The following is a 25,612-nucleotide window of genomic DNA, read 5'->3' on the forward strand; positions in this document are numbered from 1 at the left end:
AGAATTATGTGTATCTTAATTCTAGTCAATGGGACGATATGAGCAAAAATGGTTTATGCAACTTCTAGATTGTACCCTTAGAAGGAAAGGTACTTATATTTTCATTTTCTCATTTTTTTATAGTGGAATGTAATGATTGTGGATGGCCATCCTTGACCTCATGGACAAAGGCCGTACCTTAAGGATGGCAAAGAAAAAAGCATGGAAGGAGCCTGTGTGCCTGACACTATTGGTCTGCCCCTCAGGACTGGGGACCACCTTGAATGTTGTAAGAGAAGCCTACTTTGCTTAAATGAACTTTTGTCAAAATAGCCTAGTCTGCATTCTGAGGCTACAACCACCGGGGGAAAGGGAAAGCCCTGAATGGTACTCAGGGTGCTACCAGGAGGGGAAAATGCATGCTGCGCAGCCAGCAGTGGCCATTGCCATCACACTGTTTAGGAAGCACGTGCCATTTCCTGAATGAAAGTTTTCTTTAATTTTTGGTGATGGTACTAATAGATGGGCAAATTAGAATTCCTACATTGGGCCTATGCCCTGGTAAGGCAGCTTTATGTTTATAAATTCCTCTGCCAACCAACATGCTCTGCACCCAAGTTTTTACATCCTTCAACCTTTCCCCATCCATGGGCACCTTATGCAAAATAACTCATAGGATGATGGAATTTTGGAGATGTAAGGGACATTAATGAGCAAATAGCTGGAACTGGGGCTCCCAACCCTGTTTGTTTAGCACAACCACCAGGAAAGCTTGTTGAAAATATGGGCTCTTGTGTTATTTTTCATAAATAGTAATTGCCCTGGTCTGGAAGAGGATTCTATATCCTACCCCATTGTAGTTTAGCATGGTATGTGACTTGTTTTGGCCAATGAAACAGAGTGAAAATGATGTATGTCAATTTCAGGCAGAAACATCTAGAACCAGCACTTGGTTTGCCATGTTCTCTGTTTCTTCTGCTCCTAGATGCAGCAGTACTCCAGATGGAGTTTGCATTATGAACCTGAATTCCAGGATCAAAATAACATGGAATAGAACTTAGCCAGCACAAAGTACACATGTGCTGTGAATAAGAAATAACCTTTTGTTATCATAAATCACTGAGATTTCGAGGTTCTCTGTTACTTCACCATAATCTAGCCTAATATAAACACTAAACTAATATACTCCTCTACCATAGTCATTTATTTCCTGTTCTTTCTCCTCCTCCTTCCTCAATTTCAGTGTTTAGCAAACTTTTGCCTGCCTGTTTTTGTGTGGCCTGAAAGCTAACCATAGTTTTACATTTTTACATGGTTGAAAAAAAGCAAAAGGAGAATAATAGTTCATGATGTAAAAATTATATAAAATTTAAATAAATATCAGCATTCTTTTTTTTTTTGAGATGGAACCTTGCTCTGTTGCTCAGGCTGGAGTGCAGTGGCATGATGTTGGCTCACTGCAAGCTCTGCCTCCCAGGTTCATGCCATTCTTCTGCCTCAGCCTCCCGAGTAGCTGGGACTACAGGCATCTGCCACCAAGCCTGGCTAATTTTTTTTGTATTTTTTTAGTAGAGACGGGGTTTCACCGTGTTAGCCAGGATGGTCTCGATCTCCTGACCTCATAATCTGCCCACCTCGGCTTCCCGAAGTACTGGGATTACAGGCATGAGCCACCGCGCCGGGCCAAATGTCAGCATTCGTAAATAAAGTTTTATTGGAACACACACACACACACACACACACACACACGCACACACACACACAAAGAACATGGGCTCCTGCCTTCACCGTCCACCACACTGCCACCACCTCACTCAGTTGTGTCAGAAGTTCATTACTTGTTCTCTGTGGGTTCTCTTCAGTTCTCCAGAAGATAAAAGAAGCCCTAAGTGCTCCTACATCCCTTGTAAAGAGGTCCCCAAGGAAATTCTGCCATTTTCCTTCACAGTTAATGGGGCTGCCGTCAGGTGTTGTCATTTGCTATGTCTTCATGGAGATCTACAGGGCTTGTCATCCTGCTTGCACAGGCCACTATGAAGCCCTTCGTAGTGAGGATCTTCCACGGGGGGCACCACTCCCAGGCATTACCCAGGCTTGCAAGAACCGCAGGCATTACCCAGGCATGTAAGAACCTGAGGCTTGTTATCAAGTCATTTCCTCATCCCCTAGGAGGTTTTGGTGTTTTGGCCGTGCCCACTCAGAGTGGCCAGGGTCTCATGCACCTGTGGAAGCTGTAACCACCCATTCCCCAGTGTTCTGCATCTAAGTACTGTCCCATGGTAGGTTCCCATGCCTTCCTATTTTACACTTTGTGTACAAAAGTTTCCGTGCCCTCCCTATCTGAGGTTTCATGTGGATTCCCTTCAGAGCCTAAACAACGAAAGCTGGTAACTTAACATCTTAGAAGGTGCAAATTGAAATACCCTCTGCGGGTAGTTAAGCAGTAACATACAGATTAACGGAGAATGGAAGTGTCTAGTGAACTGCAGAGCACATGCTCAGTCTAAATAGGTAGGTGTTACTTGTATTCTGCTGATCTTGTTGGTAATAAATGCCCAGTGTTGCCTAATTCTAATGACTTTTCAAGAGTTGTTGAAAATTTGGATTTTATAAAAGAAAACGTGTGAAACACCTTTAATTTAAAATATTGGTAAATTGACCAATTTATATTTTAAAAATTACACTGTAGATTTTACATTTAGAAACCAAATTTACATTGTGGGTCACAGTTATAACCTCTGGCTACAATTTACCAATACAGGCTGGCCCGGCTAACTCTCCTGGTGTGAAGAGGAAGAAATGGCTTTTGATTCAATTCCAAGGAATATAAAGCAAGAAAAGAAAACAAATGGGTGGATCACCTGAGGCGGGCGGATCACCTGAGGTCAGGAGTTCGAGACCAGCCTGGTCAGCATGGTGAAACCCAGTCTCTATTAAAAATATAAAAAATTAGCTGGGCGTGGTGATGAGCACTTGTAATCCCAGCTACTTGGGAGGCTGAGGCAGGAGAATTGCTTGAACCAGGAAGTGGAGGTTGCAGTGAGCCGAGATTGTGCCATTGCACTACAGCCTGGGCAACAGAGCAAGACTCTGTCTCAAAAATAAATAAATAAATACGTAAAAATAAATAAATAAATAACATGATATCCATTACTTTCTCAATTAATCACTCTCTTCAATAATCATGTTGCAGAAATTAAGTGATAAATTAATAATATTAATACACAAAATATAGCACAGTATGCCCTCACTTAACACCATGGATAGGTTCTTGGAAGCTGTGACTTTAAGTGAAACAATGAACAACAAGTCCTCCAATGATGTTGTCTCCTTCAGTGTTGTTTCATTATAACATTGATGAGAAAAAAATACTGGTTTCATTATAGGTCACTTTGCTTAAAGTTGCAGTTTCCAAGGATCTATTGAAGGCATTGAGGACTTACTATACTTGGCACATGTTGAGTGATTAAACAATGTATAAGTTTTATCTGATATCCTTGGGTCTACTTCTAGACCAAGCTTTTGGTTGTGCTTTCCTATTTCTGCACTCTCGCCATACTGTATTATTGTGGGTTTATATGTGATAGGACACATCTTAGAAATGGCACAGTATATTGTTGAAGGACATTATTTTTACTCACTCATATACATTCAAATGTTTAGACAGATGAAATGATCATCCACCTTTTTCATTGGAAGGAGTTTATCTTGCACTTTACAAATGGAGAAACAGTCCCGGAAACATTAAATGGCTTACTTAAAGTTTTCCAGTTAGTTGGTGATTGTGTCTGATTAGAAATGATGTGGTAGGACTTCTTGTCCAGGTCTTTCATCTACACTGAGCCTCTGCAACTCCCCTGCATCCTATTGGTGCACCTGACATTTTCCCCCTTCAAGTCATTCATCATGATTAAGGTGTTATTTACAAAAGTAGTCTGTATGCACATCACTTTTCAAAATATTGTATTAGCATGGTACTCTATATTAGGTTCCCCAAGTTACACTGGGGTGTGGGGAGTGGGGGGAAAAAGAAGAAGGTCTGGGAGTAAGGCGTCTGGGTTGATGAGCAGTGCCAGGGTGGGCTGGGGAGGCAGAGAGCATGCAGCTCCCTGGTAAATGTACTACTGAGAGGACTGAAAGACAAACTTTACTGTTTTCTTGACTTTTTCTCTGATCTGCTTTGTCACAATAGTAAAATCAGGGAGACAAGGAGAAAAGAATGGGTGCTAGAAGCAATTTGTTGGATGCTTCGACAAAAGCAGCAACATGAACACAATTAAAAAGAAAAAGTAAGCATAGAATGTATTTCTATTCTAATAGATCAAAGCTAACTCCAAGTTGATTTTTTAAAATAAAAAATATGTTGGTAAAGATGAGTAAAAATTGAAACCCTTGTTCATTGCTGGGGAGAACATAAAATGATGCAGTTGCTCTGGGAAACACTATGGTGTTTCCTCAAAAATTAAACATTGAATTATTACATGATCCAGCAATTCCACTCCTGGTTATACACCTCAAATAATTGAAAGCAGGAACTCAAACAGATATTTGTGCACCCATGTTCATAGCATCTTTCTTTACAATTGTGAAGTGGTAGAAAGAACCCAAATGTCCATCAACAGATGAATGAATAAACAAAATGTGGTGAATACATACAATGAGGTATTATTCAGCCTTAGAAAAAAGATGGAATTTGGATATATGCCACAACCTAACTGAAACTTGAAGACATTATGCCAAGTGAAAAAGCCAGACATAAAATAACAAATATTCTATGACTCCATTTACTTGAGGTATCTAAGGTAGTCAAATTCATAGAGACCGAAAATGAATGGTAGGTGCCAGGGACTGAAGGGAATGAGGATGAAAGGTCATCCTTTAATGGGTATAGAGTTTCAATTTGGGGTTCTGGAGAGGTTGGTGGTTATGGTTGCACAACAATGTGAATGGACTTAATGCCATTAAATTCAACACCTAAAATGGTGAAAATGGCAAATTTTATGTTTTGTATTAATATATTTTAGCATAATAAAAAAAGAATTATTTGTTTTCCCTCCCCCTAAGTAAAATTCTAAATCTTTGAGTATCATAGGCTTCTAGTTTGCATTTAATTTGCCTTTCTTTATTGGAGAATACTAGAAACTCAGGACTACATGTACTAATTTAACCTATTCCTCCTTTACAAGGAGGAACTGGGGCCTAGGTTTTGTAGTCCACTTTCAGTGGACACTTTTGGGGGAATATAATATAAAAAATATGTGTTACAGTAATAATCTCATTATAATAATGTAGCAGTTCACCAACCTAAGTAAGAAACAAATGTAAATTTATTTTTCTATAACCAAATTTTACTTTTGTGTGCTAATATTCTGGGGTCTATAAAAAGTTAATTTCAACTTCCTTGGTCTTCTATTTTTCTCTCTGATTCCATCATATTTCTGGGAGACTTAAACTATGCCAAAGACCTGGAAGGAGGGGCGACATTTGGTCTTAGCTGCCATCTGTCCACGATTGTATCCACTGAGGAGTCACTGAACCCACCTGGTCCTTGGCCAATGGTCTATAAAAGTCACTGCTGAGTCATCCTTTGCCCCTGCTCTCCAGGCCTCCTCAGGTTCAGGCTGCTGTTGCTGGTCCTTTGCCAGCCCTCGAGCAGGCACACAGTCATCCACTTCCAAGCCACTCCAGGACTCTGGCAACCTGTGAGGCTGGCCATTCCTGGGCACAAGGCTCTGTTTACCTAGACACACCTTTACAGGCCTCAGGCTGGATGGTGAGGTCAGGCCACCTCCACCTCACAATGTTACATGGGGTTCAAACACTTCTTAGTGGGACACACAGGAAAAGTGGTGTGGAGTCATGGGCATGATGTTTACTTCTCTCTGCCCTCTTTGATTTTGTTAAGCCCTTTATTTCTACCATGAAATATCTGCCTGGGAGACCTAAGAAGTGACACATGAGACAGGCAAGAATATTACCCAGTACTGAAGCATATGAAATCCTCAGACAGGCTGGGGCAAATAACACCTACACCCTGGGTTAGAAGTAACTTGTTTGTTGAGATAGAGAGGGATAAACGTGGCAAAATGATAGTTTTGAAATATTGTCCTCACTTATCCCACTCTTTAGCTAGAATATTCCAAGTTTGTTTTCTTAGAAACATCAGAAGAAAATCAGAAAGAATCTGAAAGAAAAATAAAAGAGAATTAATTCTTTTTTTTTTTTTTAAAAAAAAACAGAGTAAATTCTTAGTGTTTGAGTGTCAAGGGCTAGACCTGCACTGTCCAACATGGTAGCTACCAGCCTATAGCAAGTAACTATTTAAACTTAAATTAATTAATGGTAAATAAAATGAAAAAGCCAGTTTCTTATTTGCACTAGCCGCATTTAAAGTGCTTGATAGATAAATGTGGCTAGGCTACTGTATTGTATGGCTCAGAATTACAGATCATTTTTACTATGGCTGAAATTAGGTAGTGCCAAGTTAGACCATGATACGTAATGAGTAAAAGCCAAGCTTTTCAGCCTTTGGGATTTGAAAGGATTTCCTTGGCTGGGGAAAGAAAAATGGATGGAGGGAACATAAGAAAGGAAAGAGGATGGTGGGCCATCTGTTAAGGGTGGAGTCCACATCTGGAGGGACCCAGTCTCTATTGGGGAATGCTGCTCACTGATGCCAGCTAGGAGCTATGGAGGAGCTGAGTATTGTCTGGAAGCCATCTAGTCTCCAGTCAAGTTTTCATCATACAGAGCCCACCTTGAGGAAAAGTGTTAGGTGTTTTTCCCTATGTCATGAGTCATGGGACGGTTCGTTTGCTCATGTCTGGATTCAATGCACTGACAGGGTCTATTTGAAGTGTGATGTTGTGGGCGCAGAGGATAATGGTGTAAATTAAAAGGGTGATAGGCAAGTTGCTCAGTGCTCTTTCTTTAAAAGAGCCCAACAAAGTCATGGTCAACTCTAGAAGATTCAGCATGTCACTGTCCAGAATTATTTTCCAGAGGTTCCCAGAGGGTCCCAGTTAGTTGACTAGCCATTATTGCATCTGAGGGTTGTGGGGATAGAAGGTAAAGATGCAAGTGGTTGGTGGATATAATGCTGGGAGGGTGTCTGTCCATCTGAAGCTCTGCCCTAGTCAATTCTCTTGAGTTGTAATTTTCCTGGATTTTAAAGTGGGGCTCAAAATGGATCTCAGATTGTCCCTAGAAGACTCCTGATTTCCTTGACCCACATTTTTCTGGCCTCCTCTTTCCCTTTTCCAAGAGACCCACTACCTAGTTTTAATAAATGTTAGATTGTAATCTTCACAAAGCCAGAACTGCTCCCTGTCCCCTTTGTCCCATTGCCATCAGCTCAGTGCCATTCACCAGGTCCAGTGGATGCAAGGGCAGAAAGGATGCAGGTAGGCAAGAGCGAAATATCAACCTGGGCCAGCTGGTCAAGGACAAAACAAACAAGCAAGCAAAAATCCAAGAACTGATGTTATTGTCTATGAACTATTTACAGCTGAATGGAAAGATTGCATATAACAGTTTTTGAATGTTTTCAGATAGGAATTATTGTGGCCTTGGCTTCTCATTCATCTTTGTCAGAACTGACCCAAAATTGTTTTGTGAAGTGAATTTCATCTTTGGCAACGGTCTTTCTTTGCACTATTTTCAAGTTGTGTTTTTATATTTAGGAACTTGTCCTCATTAAGCTCATCAACTTCGACCCAAAGATATCACTGTATCGACTGTTAAAGAGCACAAGTCTGGACATTAACCAGAAACATGTAATGTCCATGCTCAAACTGGACACAGCTATGGAGCCACCTAGTCCTCGTTAATGTATAAACGAGAAAAAAAATCCATCCCAAATGTTGTAACTAGCCTATTTCTTGTTCCAAGCAATAGAAAAACCACTCTGGCTCAAAATTAAAAGTGGAATTTATTTAAGTAATACTAGGGTAGCTCATGTAAGTGGAGAAACAGCTGAAAAAACAAGCTATAGGAAGGACAGGAACCAGAGAAGCTTGTGAGACTTCAGCATCAGAAACAATAGGAATTTCCGTCTAGGGTGCTGCTGTATGATGATTCAGCTCCCACACCCTGAAGACTCTGTATGTCTGTTCAAGATTGAAATTCAGGGAGGAGAATTTTGTTGACTTGCTTGAGTCAGGCATCTCAATCCTTGGATTAGTGAACTGCAGCCAGTGAACATTGGGAGGTGTGTGTAGGTGGGCATGGCCAATGAGGGACCCGTGGGCCACCACCTAAATTATGTCTAATACTCTGATATGCTAGGTTATGCCCTCTGTTCCTCTTTGCTCCTGCAGATTCATTTCCATCCTTCTCTTCTCACTCTGTGTCACAGGAAGTCGACCACTACAGACTACATCACTTACTCATCTGTGCCAACTCTTCTGGCACCAACAGGAAAATCAGAGGGTAAAGAGAAGAGAGACATTAAGATATTTCTTTCCCACCTTTTCCTGGCTGTAGGGCTGCTTCACTGGGAGCAAGTGCCTTCCTCCACAGCCACAGCTCCACTGGCAAAGCCATGTACCTTTGGCTGCAGGAGTTTTAACAACATCCTAATACCGCTAGATTTTGGGTGCCAAAACACCCTTCTTATTTTGCCCTTATCCCTTCCCACATCTTTATACATAGCTTTTTTCTTAAAGTCTGTTTGTTTAGACCATCTGGGTGAATTCTAGTTTATTCCAGAGGCCTGACAAGTAGAACGCCACTACACCATACTAAAAGAGAGTTGTATACCTGGCCAACACTATATTGACCTTTGTAGAATTGTAGAGTTTTGTTGTAAGAACATGTACCCCACTTAGGGGAATGTATAAGATTCAATGTTATTAGATAAATACTTACCTGTTTTGCTATTATCATGTTGTTGGGATGTACAGGGAGCATGATTCTGCTTGGTCAGGGTTCCTTTAAGGAACCACCCATCTCCGATTCCAAGTCCATGTGGTTTGGATGCCACGAATTCCACCCCACCACCAGGAGACACAGAACTTTTCCTGGACAGAAGCTGTGGTGGAAGCTGGGACTTTTTTTTTTTTTAAAAAAAGGGAATCTATTCTTCTTGGAGTTGCTAATCTGGTAGAATTTACACCCGGAACTGCTGGTGGTCACTGTCACTTCTGAGTGGGGAGTCTTTTTGCAAATGGGGCCACACAAAGGAAAGGCCGCACTGAGATCTGGGGAGAGATTCCTGACAACACTGTGTGAGCGCCTGGACTGGCAACACCTGAAATCACAGATTAAGAACTTAACTTTTTAATTTTCTTAGCTTACACATTTTTAGTTATATGAGTCAATAAGTTCCCTTTTATGCTTAAGCCAGTTATCATTTGCAGCTGAAAGAGTACTGACCACTACAACATACTAAACTTTATGTCTTTTTTTAAAAAGATGGCCCACTGTGAGTGAGCTGGAAATGCCTGATCTCCCTTGGTTTAATGGAGAGGAAGGGATCCAAAGGTTTAGGGAGATTGAAATGGTGGAGTGAATTAGTCACTTTACACTTACTCATCCCAGCTGGGAGATTCCAGAAGATATACCCTCGATCAATGTTTTGCAAAATAGATTTGTGAGGGCAGCACCTGCATCTTTGAAGAGCCCTGTAATTGCTCTTCTCTGTACGTCACATCTAACCGTGGGAACCGCAGTTACTCAACTACAAAATATAAATACAACGGGAATAATTGGATCGCAAGGTGACGGGGCCAATTGGTGGCACTCAATCATCAAAGGCAAGGTGGGCATAGCTACCGTAATGGACAGCAGAAGCAAAGCAGCAATCAGAATAGTCTGACTCATGTAGAGCTATGGCATTGGCTAATTAATCACATTGTTCCTAGCAGTGAAATTGATAGGAAGCCTACTGCATTTTTCTCTTTCTTTCTTTCTTTCTCTTTTCTTTCTCTTTCTTTCTTTCTTTCTTTTCTTTCTTTCTTCCTTCCTTCCTTTCTTTCTTTCTTTCTTTCTTTCTTTCCTTTCTTTCTTTCTTTTTTCTTTTTTTTTTTTTGAGATGGAGTCTTGCTCTGTTGCCCAGGCTGGAGTGCAGTGGCATGATCTTGACTCACTGCAACCTCTGCCTCCCGGGATCAAGCAATTCTCCTGCCTCAGCCTCTTGAGTAGCTGGGACTACAGGTGCCCACCATCACACCTGGCTAATTTTTGTATTTTTAGATAAGACAGGGTTTCACCATATTGGCCAGGCTGGTCTCGGACTCCTGATCTTGTGATCCACCCGCCTCGGCCTCCCAAAGTGCTGGGATTACAGGCGTGAGCCACTGTGCCCGGCCCATTCCTATAATTTATATAAGCAGAAAACTTCCAGGTTGAATGGACAAAAGACTAATTTGAATTAGAAAAACAGAGAATCATGGCCCCTCAATCAGTTTCCAGACTTGAGCCAGTTTACAAACCCAGAACCCCTGGAATGAAGGGGAGGCCGGGTCCCCTTGAGGAATGAACCCACTATGCTACTGACAATTTATGCTGTTAATTTTTCTCCCATCCTTCCCCAAGGAGAACTCCAGCCTCTTACCAGGGTAACTGTGCACTAGAGAAAGGGAAATGATCGGACATTTTAGGGACTACTGGACACTGGCTCTGAGCTGATGTTGCTGGGGCAAATAACACCTACACCCTGGGTTAGAAGTAACTTGTTTGTTGAGATAGAGAGGGATAAACATGGCAAAATGATAGTTTTGAAACATTGATTCTAGGAGACCCAAAACGTCATTGTGGTCCTCCAGGTAAAGTAGGGGATTATAGAGGTCAGGTGATTAATGGAGTTTTAGCTCAGGTCCGACTTACAGTGGGTCCAGTGTGTCCCCGGACTCATCCTGTAGTCATTTCCCCAGGGCCAGAATGTATAATTGCCAGAGACATATTTAGCAGCTGGCAGAACCCCCACATTGGCTCCCTGACTGGTAGAGTGAGGGCTATTATAGTGGGAAAGGCCACATGGAAGCCATTAGAGCTGCTGCCTCTACCTAAGAAAATAGTAAGTCAAAAACAATATTGCATCCCTAGAGGGATTGCAGAGATTAGTGCCACCATCAAGGACTTGAAATACACAGGGATGGTGATTCCCACCATATCCCTGTTCAACTCTCCCATTTGGCCTGTGTAGAAGACAGATGGATCTTGGAGAATGACAGTAGATTATCATAAGCTTAACCAAGTGGTGACTCTAACTGCAGCTGCTGTACCAGATGTGGTTTCATTGCTAGAGCAAACTAACACATCTCCTGGTACCTGGTATGCAGCCATTGATTTGACAAATGCCTTTTTCTCCATTCCTGTCCATAAGGCCCACCAGAAGCAATTTGCCTTCAGCTGGTAAGGCCGGCAATTTGCCTTTACTGTCCTTCCTCAGGGGTATATTGACTCTCCAGGTTTGTGTCTCAATCTTATTCAGAAAGACCTCAATCGCTTTTCACTTCCACAAGATATCACACTGGTCCATTACATTGATGACATTATGCTGATTGGATCCAGTGAGCAAGAAGTAGCAAACACACTGGACTTATTGGGGAGACATTTGCATGCCAGAGGATGGGAAATAAATCCGACTAAAATTCAGGGAACTTCTATCTCAGTAAAATTTCTAGGGGTCCAGTGGCGTGGGGCTTGTCGAGATATTCCTTCTAAGGTGAAGGATAAGTTACTGCATTTGGCCTCTCCTATGGCCAAGAAAGAGGCACAATGCCTAGTGGGCCTATTTGGGTTTTGGAGGTAACACATTCCTCATTTGGGTGTGTTACTCTGACCCATTTATCAAATGACCCGAAAGGCTGCAAGTTTTGAGTGGGGTCTAGAACAGAAGAAGGCTCTGCAACTGGTCCAGGATGCTGTGCAAGCTGCTCTGCTACTTGGGCCATATGACCCCGCAGATCCAGTGGTGCTTGAGGTATCAGTGGCAGATAGGGATGCTGTTTGGAGCCTTTGGCAGGCCCCCATAGGTGAATCACAGCGGAGGCCTCTAGGATTTTGAAGCAAGGCCCTGTCATCTTCTGCAGATAACTACTCTCCTTTTGAGAGACAGCTCTCGGCCTGTTACTGGGCTTTGGTGGAAACTGAACGTTTGACTATGGGTCATCAAGTCACCATGTGACCTGAACTTCTATCATGAACTGGGTGCTTTCTGACCCATCTAGCCATAAAGTGGGTCATGCACAGCAGCATTCCATCATCAAATGGAAGTGATACACACATGATCAGGCTGGAGCAGGTCCTGAGGGCACAAGTCAGTTACATGAGGAACTGGCTCAAATGTCCATGGTCTCCATGCCTCCCACTCTGCCTTCTGTCCCCCAGCCTGCACTGATGGCCTCATGGGGAGTTTCCTATGATCAGTTGACAGAGGAAGAGAAGACTAGGGCGTGGTTCACAAATGGTTCTGCACGATATGCAGGCACCACCCGAAAGTGGACAGCTGCAGCACTACAGCCCCTTCATAAGACAGCCCTGAAGGACAACAGTGAAGGGAAATCTTCCCAGTGGGCAGAACTTTGAGCAATGCACTTGGTTGTGCACTTTGCACGGAAGGAGAAATTTCCAGATGTGTGATTATATGCTGATTCATGGGCTGTAGTCAATGATTTGTCTGGATGGTCAGGGACTTGGAAGAAGCATGATTGGAAAATCAGTGACAAAAAAATTTGGGGAAGAGGTATGTAGATGGACCTCTCTGAGTGGTCAAAAACTGTGAAGATATTTGTATCCCATGTGAGTGCTCACCAACAGGTGACCTCAGCAGAGGAGGATTTTAATAATCAAGTGGATAAGATTGATGCAGAGGGCTCCACCCCTGGGCCTGTGCCCATGCACCTAGGTGAGGACCGGCACTCCTGCCTTTGCACCTAAATGTTGCATTTCCCAAGGCCACCCTGGCCCACCACGCCCCCATCCTGTGTCTACAAAAACCCTCGAGACCCTAGCAGGCAGTCACACAAGTGGCTGCATGTTGAGAGGAGCACATCAGTGGAGGAACATATGGGCAGCTGGATATCAAGAGGAAAACACTGGTGTAGGAGTTGCTGGCATGCCAGCAGGCCATCAACTGGTGAAATGAGGTGGAGTTTGGCCGGGGGAGTTGGAGGAGAGCCCAGGCCACCAAGCAGCCCGACCCCAAGGGAAAACCATCTCTCTTCTGGCTCCCCCATCTGCTGAGTGCTACTTCCACTCAATAAAACCTTACATTCATTCTCCAAGCCTGTGTGTGATCCGATTCTTCTGGTACACCAAGGCAAGAACCCTGGGATACAGAAAGCCCTCTGTCCTTGGAATAAGGCAGAGGATCTAAGTGAGCTAACACAAGCCACCCATGGGCAACTAAATTAAAAGAGCACCCTGTAACACACGCCCACTGGGGCTTCAGAGGCTGTAAACATTCACTCCTAGACACTGCTGTGGGGTCGGAGCCCCACAGCCTGCCTGTCTGTATGCTGTCTAAGAGATTTGAGCAGTGGGGCACTGAAGAAGTGAGCCACACCCCATCACATGCCCTGCGAGGGAGACAAGGGAACTTTTCCCATTTCAACTGGGGACCACGCCTGGGATCCTAGAAGGTGAGTATTAACGAAGGTAAAACTGTGGGATCTGCCTCTCTCTTCCAAAACCCTGCCATCTCTCTCTATTTCTTGTGGGTAAGAAGCTCTGTCTTCCTTCACAGAATTTTTTTTTTTCCAGACGCAGTTTCACTCTTGTTGCCCAGGCTGTAGTGCAATAGTGCAATCTCGGCTCACCTCAACCCCCGCTTCCCGGGTTCAAGTGATTCTTCTGTCTCAGCCTCCCGAGTAGCTGGGATTGCAGGCATGCACCACCACGCCCAGCTAATTTTGTATTTTTAGTAGAGACGGGGTTTCTCCGTGTTGGTCAGGCTGGTCTCAAACCTCCGATCTCAGGTGATCTGCCAGCCTCCGCCTCTGCCCTAACTGGGATGGTCAAAACCCCCAGAGTTTGTCTCTTTTCTCGTGGTTTGAACTGGCTCTTATCTCTTCCTTTATAATGTTAAGAGTTTTGCTACAGGCTGCGGCAAAGTTACCAAGTAAAATGAGCATCTGGCCCAGGCTCCAAAGGTGCATATCAGACCAACTGTTCCTAGAGTTGCCATAAATGCGCCCACCTCCACAGCCGCAAGCACGCACGGCTCAGGGCACCTCTCCTTATCCTTTCCCCTCCCAGCTTGGGTGCCTGGGCATGCCCACAGCAGACAAAGGCTGAGCCCAGCAGCCATGGAGGGATGGGAGACCGGGAGAAAGCCGCAGTGGTAGCCATGACCCCACAGGGCTAATGGACAAATGAATATTTCTCGCCTGCTGTGCCAATGGAACCTTTCCTCCCCTGGGTATTGATGTGTATGTACCCATGAAGCAGGGAAAACCTGGAAAATAGGAATTCACCAGGGAGATGGTTTTCCCTTGGGGTTGGGCTGCTCGGTGGCCTGGGATCTCCTCCAACTCGCCCGGCCAAACTCCACCTCATTCCAAAGAATTCAACCCTTTCTGAACCGGGGGAAAGATATAAGGATTAGAAAGGCCCAGTTACACTAAGCAAGGGTTTCTTCCCCAGGATCTCCCCGTTTTGCCACTTAAACTGTTATTCTCTTTTTCCTTTTCAAGGTGAGAGGGCTCCCCACTTCCAACTCTGTTTCTGTTAGGGAAGTTAACAGAGGAGTGACCCCTGCTGGCTGATAACTGCAAATTGGGCAGGGCACATTTGAGACACTCTAAACACATAAAAACAGCATCTAAAATATCTTTTCAGTCCCAAACTCAATTCCAAGCTTCAGTCTCAGGCCCTAGAAAGGAAAACAAGGTCTGAAGGATCGAAAGACAGGCAACAGGCACAATGTAAATGGGCAGGACAAATTTCTGCCAACTGAACCCCACCCCACGGAAGGAGGCCATGCTTCATGGCATAAACAGGCCCAGGGCACTCAAAGTTTGCTGATACCAGGGAGAAATGAACGCATAGGTGAGGGTGGTTAATTCTTATTCTCCAGGTTTTCCCTGCTTCATGGGTGCATACCACATCGATACCCATGGCTATCACCTGCCAAGGTCACTGGGGCTGAGGGGTAAGGGGTGGGGAGTGAAGGGAGGATGCTTGCTTTCTCTCCATGTCACCCAGAGTTTTTGCTGAGAGAAGGAAGGGAATGAGGGACGGCTCTATCCTCTGTCTTTCAGAATGGGCAACCAGTTCCCTTCACCACCCCCAGCTTATACTCCTCTGGAGTTTATCCTGAACCACTGGGATTGCTTTGACCCTCAGAATCTGGAGGAAAAGCACCTCATAGCCCTCTGCACAAAGGTTTGGCCAAATTATGATTTACAGGAAGGACTGGCTTGGCCTCAGGAAGGAACCATTCATTTGGATACAATTTGGCAATTGGAGCTTTTCTGTGTATGTGAGGACAGATGGTCTGAGGCCCCATATGTGCAGGCTTTCTACACCTTGCAAGGCAATCCAGATCTTTGCCAACAATGTAGGATCGATCCAGCCCTCCTGTTTGCCATCTCAGGGAAGGCTGCAAGGGGCAAGCCCAGGGAATTAAAGACATGAGTCCCAGAGGCACCCCCAGCAGAGGAGCCAGCTTCCCCCAGACCTGCTTCTCTGGGTCCACCCCAACCTTCCTATTTAGCTTCAGCCTATCACTTACCCGCTCCTAGAAATCCTCACTCTAAATAAGCTCCAGTCTCACTCTTGCCCCTCCAACAGATGCCCAGTGAATTTGGGTCCAGTAAGTTCCAGATTCCTTTTTCCCTACAAGACTCAAAGCAAATTAGGGGGGATCTTGGAAAGTTTTCAGACAACCCTGATAGATATACAGAGGCTTTCCAGAATTTCAGTCAAATATTTGAACACTCCTGGAGAGACATTATGTTACTTTTGAATCAGACCCTGATGGACACTGAGAAGGAGGCTGCTCCGCAAGCAGCAGAGAGATTTGGGGATGAGCTTTGCCTCACATATAGCATCAGAGAAGGGGGAAAATATTATCCAACTGGAAGAGAAGCAGTACCAGTGAATGACCCTAAATGGGATCCCAATGATGAGGTGGAAGACTGGAAAAAGAGACACTTTCAGGTGTGCATAATGGAGGGCTTTCATACAACTAGGACCAAGCCTCTCAATTATACTAAATTGCCCAGAATTGACCAGGGATTTGATGAAAATCCCACTGCATTCCTGGAAAGGCTAACAGAGGCCTTGGTAAAGCACACCTTTCTATCTCCTGATTCAGTTGAGGGACAGCTAATCCTGAAGGATAAATTTATTACTCAGGCAGCTCCTGATATCAGGAGGAAGTTGCAGAAATAGGCCCTGGGACCAGATAGTACTTTAGAGGACCTCCTGAAAGTAGCCACCTCAGTCTTCTACAATAGAGAAAGGAAACACAGGAAAGAGACAGAAGCTTTAACGGCTGCCAGGCAAGCCCACAAACCCTAGAATTCCCAGGGTTCACCTGTTAACTGCTAAAGATACGGCAAGAACAGTTATCTCTTTTCTAAAAGTTTAACCGCTCTAAAGTTTAATTTCTTTCACCAGGGTGAAACAGCTTGGGGTACAGTGTTGTTGTTAGTATATTTTACTTCCTGTTTCTGTGATCTTTAGCATGAAATTCTTTCCTTGTATAACACACATGTTTAACCCGTGCATACTTACCCTTATAAAACTTGTTATTTTCCTCTCACTTAGAAGCCATCAAACTCCAAACAGTCAGGCAACCAGAGCCTCGGATGATGGTTCCCCTTTGCTAAGAACCCTTAGATAGAACTCTGGGAGAAATCTGACTGCTGTTTTCTGCAAAACAATGCCCCCTGTAAGCAGGAAGCACTAAGCTCGGTTATTGTCCATATTCTGAAGGCAGTTGGATGTACCTCTTCAGAGGGGGGATGTGATATAGAAGGGGAGGAGAAGGGTCCCCAGTGAGGATTCCACCCCCAGGCCTATGCCCACATACCTAGGTGGGGACAGGTACTCATGCCTTTGTGCCCAAATGTTGCATTTTCCAAGACCACCTTGGCCCATCACGCCCCCATCTTGTGCCTATAAAAACCCCTGAGACCCTAGCAGGCAGGTACACAGGCGGCTGGATGTCAAGAGGAGCACATCAGTGGAGGAGCGCATGGCAGCTGGAGGTCAAGAGAAATGCACTGGTGTAGGAGATGCTGGCATGCTGTCAGGCCATTGACCGGTGGAATGAGGCAGAATTTGGCCGGGGTAGTCAGAGGAGAGCCTGTGCCACTGAGCAGCCCTGCTCCAGGCCCACTGGGGCTTCAGGAGCTGTAAACATTCACCCCTAGACACTGCCTTGGGGTTGGAGCCCCACAGCCTGCCCATCTGTATGCTGCCTGAGAGTTTTGAGTAGCAGATCACTGAAGAAGCAAGCCACACCCCCATTGCGCAAACTGTGAGGGGGACATGGGAACTTTTATTGTTCCAGGATGACCCATTCTGTGGACAACACTCAGCTTCTTTCCCCAGCCACCCCTGTCATCATCCAATGGGCCCATGAACAAAGTGGCAATGGTGGCAGGGATGGAGTTACACATGGGCTTAGCAACATGGACTTCTGCTCACTAAGGCTGACCTGGCTACAGCCACTGCTGAGTGCCCAATTTGCCAGCGGCGGAGACGAACACTGAGCCCTCGATATGGCACCATTCCTTGGGGTGATCAGCAAGCTACCTAGTGGCAAGTTGATTATATTGGATCTCTTCCATCATGGAAAGAGTGGAGGTTTGTCCTCACTGGAATAGACACTTACTCCAGATATGGGTTTACCTATCCTGCACACAATGCTTCTGCCAAGACTACCATCCATGGACTCACAGAATGTCTTATCCACCATCATGATGTTCCACACAGCATTGCCTCTGACCGAGCCACTTACTTTATGGCTAAAGAAGTGCAGCAGTGGGCTCATGCTGATGGAATTCACTGGTCTTACCATGTTCCCCATCATCCTGAAGCAGCTGGATTTTAAGAACAATGGAATGGCCTTTTGAAGTCACAATTACAATACCAACTAGGTGACAATACTTTGCAGGACTGGGGCAAAGTTCTCCAGAAGGCTGTGTATGCCCTGAATCGGCATCCAATATATGTTTCTCCTATAGCCAGGATTCATGGGTACAGGAATCAAGGGGTGAAAGTGGAAGTGGCACCACTCACCATCACCCCTAGTGATCCACTAGCAAAAGTTTTGCTTCCTGTTCCTGTGACGTTACGTTCTGCTGGCCTAAGGGTCTTAATTCCAGAGGGAGGAATGCTGCCACCAGGAGACACAACAATGATTCCATTAAACTGGAAGTTTAAAGATTGTCACCTGGACACTTTGGGCTCCTACCTTTCAGTCAACAGGCTAAGAAGAGAGTTACAGGGTTGGCTGGGGTGATTGACCCACACTATCAAGATGAAATTAGTCTACTACTCCACAATGGAGGTAAGGAAGAGTCTGCATGGAATACAGGCGATCCATTAGGGTGTCTCTTAGTATTACCATGCCCTGTGATTAAAGTCAATGGGAGACTACAACAGCCCAATCCAGGCAGAACTGCAAATGGCCAAGACCCTTGGGGAATGAAGGTTTGTGTCACTCCACCAGGAAAAAAACCCACGACCTGCTGATGTGCTTGCTGAAGGCAAAGGGAATACATAATCGGTAGTAGAAGAAGGTAGTCCTCAATACCAGTACGACCACGTGACCAGTTGCAGAAACAAGGACTGTAATTTCCATGAGTATTTCTTCCTTCTTTTGCTAAAAACATGTTTGTGCGTGTATACACTTATACTAAGAAAATATCTTCATTTTATTTCCTTTTTCCTTTATCATGTGACATAAGACTTATTGACTTCACATCAGCATTTAAATATTGTTAACTTTATGAAATAGCATTTGGGTTGGGGATTGGAGCATTTCTGGTTGTACAAAAGATAGTTGTATTATGTTAGGCATAATTATGACCTTATTATTGTCTTAATATTATGTATGATCTCAGGAGATGTGCATAAGTTCAAGTTTACAAGGTGTGGACTTGTGATGGTTAATACTGAGTGTCAACTTGATTGGACTGAAGGATGCAAAGTACTGCTGCTGGATGTGTCTGTGAGGGTGTTGCCAAAAGAGACTAAGATTTGAGTCAGTGGGCTGGGAAAGGCAGACCCACCCTTAATCTGGGTGGCACCATCTGATCAGCTGCCAGCATGGCCAGAATATAAAGCAGACAGAAAAACATGAAAAGACTAGGCTGGCTTAGCCTCCCAGCCTACATCTTTCTCTGGTGCTGAATACTTCCTGCCCTTGAACATCAGAGTCCAAGTTCTTCAGCTTTGGGACTTGAACTGGTTTCCTTGCTCCTCAGCCTGCAGACGGCCTATTTTGGGACCTTGTGATCATGTGAGTTAATAGTCCTTAATAAACTCCCCTTTATCTATCTATCTATCCTATTAGTTTTGTCCCTCTAGAGAACCCTGACTAATACAAGCCCCACAAAGGAAAGGCAGCACTGAGATCTCAGGAGAGATTCCTGACGACACTGTGAGCGTTTGGATCGGCAATACCTGAAATCATAGATTAAGAACTTAATTTTTAATTTTTTTAGCTTACACATTTTTAGTTACATGAGTCAATAAATTCCCTTTCCTGCTTAAGCCAGTTTGAGTTGGTCTTTCTCTCATTTGCAACTGAAAGAGTACTGACCACTACAACATAGGAAATTTTACCTTTTTTTTTTGAGAGTCTTCAAGATAAAATTTTTTGGAATCCTACATCCAGGAATGACTTTTTTCCCTTCTGAGTAAATAGTTTGTTTTATGGATACTGTATATCATATAAACAATTCTGCTTTGGGCAGAAAATTGAGAATCAAATTTTGGATTCACTTCTAATCAGTGAAGGGCTTTACCTCGTCGTCGTTGTTGTTGTTTTTAAAATACACCAACATCATTCATGGCTCTATCTTATTTTTCCAACTTTTATTATTCTTTTGCCCTGGTTCCATCACCTTTTAAGTTTTATCTTGCTTTATTTTATCTCTGTAAGCTTGTCTAATTAATTTTTTTTTAGCAAAGGCAGTATATAAATAAATAAATAGGCTAAACGATGAGAACATTCTGTATGATTCTGTTTGCGTTTCTATTGTCAACCAAGAACATCTGTTTCTTTTGAGAAGATATGTCTTTAGTGTATTACAAACATCACTGCCTGCCTGTAGGAGATAATGTGTATAATCTTGCATTTCTTAATAGGCTTGTGGCTTTACTTAATATCTTTGCCAAAAAATATTATCGTTTTGAGGGGAGAGCACAGGGTCTTATTTAGGTGGTAATATAAATTCCCCTCACAGTAAAAATGTAAACAGGACATGAATGCATAGATTTACTATAAGTGAGCCACCATGTAGGGATGTCAGCCTAAATTACTGGGTTCAGCATTTATCCTATATTTATCTTAACATTTTGTATACGTGGTTCCGTAACTGTGAGATTCTGTGGTCAGATGATGTCTTCTCCTTTCCCACGCTTTCTTCATACAAATTCTCTTGCATGACTATAGCGCGGTTCTTTATCCTTTTGTTCCTTGGTTTCTATAAAGGTCTATCTCTTTCTTCTTAAAGAGATATTTCTTAAAACACTTGGACAGGCATGCTATGGCCAGTTCATGTGCCTACTATGGTTCAGTAATTGCTTATGATTTCAGAACCACCTACCACAAGGCCCCTAGATTCTGTCTCCCACTTCCACTGTTCCCAGTACCAATTCTCATTCTCAGCCACACTTATCTCCTCTTTGTGTTCAGAGCAGAATTGTGCTCATGCTTTCCTCCCACCATAAGTGTCATCTTCAAAAAGTCCTTCCTCTTTCTCTATGCATCCACATTCTACTGTTTTTCAAGATTGAACTCCACCAAGTTCTTCCCAGGCATTATGTTCTGCACAGGTCTTTCTTGTCATCAAACCTTCCCAGAGTGCATGCTCAGAGGCTGGCATCACATTATGTGTGATACATTGCATGTATTTTCCTCTAAATAGCAATTAAATATGTGCATTTGTTTTATGTAAACATTTTGTTTCTCAAGAATAAATCTAGGCCAGGCACAGTGGCTCATGCCTGTAATCTCAGTACTTTGGGAGGCCAAGGCAGGAGAATCACCTGAGGTCAGGAATTTGAGACCAGCCTGGCCAACATGTGAAACCCTGTCCTACTAAAAATTCAAAAATTAGCTGGGCGTGATGGCACATGCCTGTAATCCCAGCTACTTGGAGGCTGAGGCAGGAGAATTGCTTGAACCTGGGCGGTGGAGGTTGCAGTGAGCTGAGATCACGTCACTGCACTCCACTGGGCGATAGAGAGAGACATTGTCTCCAAAAAAAAAAAAAAAAAAAGAAAGAAAAGAAAAAAGAAAAAATCTAAAGCTTCTTGAGACGAATGTTAGGTCTTTATTTATTTCTTATCCCTAAAGTATTTAACACAGTGCTAAATGCACAGTACATATTTAATGAAAATAAACTAAATGTAGTGTGAATTAGGAGACCTGAAATTTAGTGGCAAGTTTGTTTTTGGTTAGCTATCTGACTCTGGGCTACTCATCATTTTACCTTTTGAGGCTTCTAATTTCTCATGTAAAATAGGAAAAAATAAATGTCAAGGATTTTGCTAAAAGAAAAAATTAATCACATGGGGCAGCTAAGGGAATGCACATAAACAAATAAGGGCACACTTTTCTTCTTTGTCTTACTAATGATTGAGAGGGAGCCTGGTTTAGGTACGGAAGGAAATCCCCAAGACTGGTATTCTACTCCTAAGCATGCACCCACATGCAAACTTGCAGGGTCCCTGACAGTGAAGTGTGGCTGGGAAACTGAGTTCTGTCTAGTGGAATGTGAGGAGGTCATGTGTTCCCGTCTAGTTCTAGCTCACAAAAATTCTCTCATGCTTACTTTTTTCTTTTCTTTTTTTTTTTTTGAGACAGAGTCTCGCTCTGTCGCCCAGGCTGGATTGCAGTGGCACGATCTCGGCTCACTGCAACCTCTGCCTCTCGGGTTCAAGTGATTCTCCTGCCTCAGCCTCCCAAGTAGCTGGAATTACAGGCGTTTGCCACCACACCTGGCTAATTTTTTAGTACAGACGGGGTTTCACCATGTTGGCCAGGCTGGTCTTGAACTTCTGACCTCAGGAGATCCACCTGCCTCAGCCTCCCAAAGTGCTGGGATTACAGGCATGAGTCACTGTGCCTAGCCCTCTCATGCTTTCTTTGCTCTCTTTTCCTATCAGCTGGTGGAATATAGAGAGCTGGGAGGACCTGGTGTGGGTGTTCTCTTCATCTCCTGGGTATACTGCTGGATGATATTTCCTGGATTTTAGTTAATTAGGTGTGGCCAAGCTTTGGCCAATGGAATCTGAACAGAAGTCACATGCCCAAATCCCATGCCTGGTCTATAAAATCTTCCCATCTGTAATCCTCCTGCTTTCTTTACTCACTGAATAGATGAAAATTCCAGGGACCTGGAGGAGTGTAGGGCCACAAGCTGCAAGTAGCCTAGATCCCGAGGAACATCATGGAAAACAGTACCCTCACCCCTTCCTGTGAGGTAAGTCAGGAGCTGGGATTTCAGGGTTTATTTATTTTTTTAATAACAGCCAACATTATTTCCCCTAAGCAATTCGTGTTTTATAGGCTAACTAGAAAGACATGTGCCTTAGATGAGTATTACTCCAGCTAGCAAAAACTTCTTCTACCCACATGACTGCTTCTTTGAATTTTTGCCCAATAATTACAAGGCTTTGATCACCCAAAGTACGGAACACCCTAGGCTGCAAGCTCTCTGAAGACACGGGATCATGTTTGTCTTGCTCCCACTATATCCTTAGCACTCATTTAGAGCATGGCACACAGTAGGTGTTCAGTAAATACTTTTAGGATGACAGAGTCCCCTGAAGTGATCATGATGTAGGTGTGAATTTTCCTAGTCCTCTTTGTATCTGTGTCAAGTCGTACATACGCAAGGACTGCAAATTTAGGTAAGTACTTTATTATGACAAACTGGGAACTCTCTCTTTGTTGACTTAAGTAAGACACATTAACATAAATGGAAAATTATTTTTAAATGTTCAATAATTTTACAATATTAGGGAGTAAGAGCACTCATAGAACTGAAGTAAGAATCTGTGCTATTACCTGGTCTCCTTGGTAGAAAGTCGTATGTAAAGGCGAGTTATTACATTTACATGCAAAAATACATAAACCACCAAAGCCTTTACTTCTTTTGCTGTTGGGAAGCCCTGGCCTCTGGGGTGGACAGTCATATGCAAATAGGCATCTATTACTCAGCAGGGAAGGGAGGCCTTGACCCACCCTCACACTAATTTAATTTTATAAAATCTTCATCTGGGTCTTGGTCAGTGTATAGGATATTGGTTTTTATGTAAATACTTGATCCTCGTTTTGTCCGTCAGAGATTGAACTTGCCGTGCAGTTAGCTGAGAAGTGTCACACCTGGTTCTTGGTTCGGTAAGGTATGCTACCAGTGGTTTCCATGGAAATGACAGTAGAAACCACCCCATGTGCCTGAGTTGCTAGAGCTGCCAGCTGGACTCTGAAGAGAGCTGCTTTTCCCCTTGACATCCAGAGCCCATCGCCAGCACAGACGGGATGGCAGGCTGTCATGACCTCTGACTAGGCCCTAAAGCTCCAGCCCTTCAAATGGCTGAGGACATCTGATATTTTTGGTTATAATTTGAAAAACTTTTTCAGAAACAAATTACTTATTGGATATCTTTTGTTTTCAATGTCAAATATTAACATTTCCCTTCAATTTAGACTCATAGATCTAATGTAGTGGTTAGTGAGTGACTTTTATAAATATGAACTTGTCCAGATTGTTAAAAATTCTCTGATCTTTTCATTAGGGGAAAAACCCCTGAATATTGTTTATTTTATGAGTATTCAATAAGAAATATGTTCTCAAATATTTCATGGTAAATTGGGAATATGTGTTAGTATCTTTGGTAAACTTCGTAACCATTTTTAGACCCTGCTGGTAACTTACTAGGGGAATTGGTTAAACTGTCCAATTTCTTGTTGCCTTTGTTTCCTGATTTATTAAATAAAGTTTCAATGAAGTGGGAGTAGTGAAGACTGAAGTCTACTCTGACAGAAATGGTCATAAAGTTCCTGATAGAGGGTGGATGTTTACTAAAGTGTACCAACAAGTAGATGTAACTAAATCTTGACCATTTGTGAATGATCACACATTGAGCTGTTCTGGGAAAATTAATATTCTGCTTTATTTGTTGTTTAAAGATAATCCATATATAGCCCATCAATTTTCAAACAATTTAATACAATATGATATATTCTAAAGTTATACTGTACACAATTTAGTCTTTGATGATTCACTATTTAATTGTGTAATATGGATAGTATACAATGAAAATCAGTTTACAGAGCACAGTGTCAAACATTAAAAATGGGAAACAATGGATAAACATCCCTTCTTCCCCTTTAAAATTACCTTAATTTAATTTTAAAAATTCATATTTGACAACCTTACCTTTATCACGAAAATAGAGCTCAGGAAAATCATCCTGGTTATGTGATGGTTCTTCTGGCTTAGGCTATGAATAGAAGGGAGGCTAATAAACTATAAAAACAAATATGATAATATTAATAGGTACATTTCAGTGAGAAAAAGACTCAAGATTCACCAGTGTACTTGGAAGGAAAAAAACCTGTTTTGATCTAATGGCTAAAATACGTGCATGTGAATTACAACGGGAAATCATCTCCTCTTCACTTGAAAATATGTATGTTACCTGAAGCTGGGAAAGTCATCAGGGGCAGAATGTGATCATCATTAAAAACAGGAAACATGATATTTTGAATAGACTTCGGGTTTACTATAGAATATGGAAATTCCCACCAGGAACACAGTCATGTTCATTGATATTTCCCATGCCATTTGATTATCTTATCCTTCATATGATGCCAGTTTGCTTTTTGAAACTTTCATGTTAGCAATTATTTTTTATATTCAAGTCACAGTACTCAGGATATTACAGCTTTTGATATTTGAATTTAATATCCTTATAGGACAACTGCTGGATCCATTAGTTAGCCATCTGGTTTAGGGTAGCTTGCCCGCTATTTCTTTTCTTTAGGCTTTCAAATTCTTGAAATGTTTTGTACTTATGATCATTTGCATTTTAAATGCGTGCATGTGCGTTCATGTATATACTGACATCTTGCTTTAACAGTTCACTCTGAATGAAATGAAAGGGTGACTTCCAAGAAGATTTAGTAATTGAAATGCCAAAGTGATCTCATTACACAGTTTTGTTCCCAAGTGTATTAGTTTCTTATGGCTGCTGTAACAAATTGCCACAAACTATGTGGCTTAAAACAAGACACATTTATTGTCTTACAGTTCTGGAGATCAGAAGTCTGAAATCTGAACTGAAATTGAGGTATTGTTTGGGCCATCCTCCATCTGGGGGCTGCAGGGGGGATGCTTTTTCCTGTCTTTTCTAGCTGCATTCTTTGCATCACTTGGCCCATGGCTCCTTCCTCTCCAAAGCCAGCAGCTTCACATCTTGATTTAGTTTTCAT

The 25,612-nt window shown here is 42.9% G+C and overlaps 1 pseudogene; it reads left to right on the plus strand.

Moving 5' to 3' along the window:
- The first annotated feature begins 1,930 nt into the window (after positions 1–1,930).
- Positions 1,931–18,735, plus strand: LOC134761814 (uncharacterized; annotated as a pseudogene).
- The last annotated feature ends 6,877 nt before the right edge of the window (positions 18,736–25,612 follow it).

This window comes from Pongo abelii, chromosome 7, assembly GCF_028885655.2.
Source record: "Pongo abelii isolate AG06213 chromosome 7, NHGRI_mPonAbe1-v2.0_pri, whole genome shotgun sequence".
In the NCBI taxonomy this organism is placed as follows: domain Eukaryota; kingdom Metazoa; phylum Chordata; class Mammalia; order Primates; family Hominidae; genus Pongo; species Pongo abelii.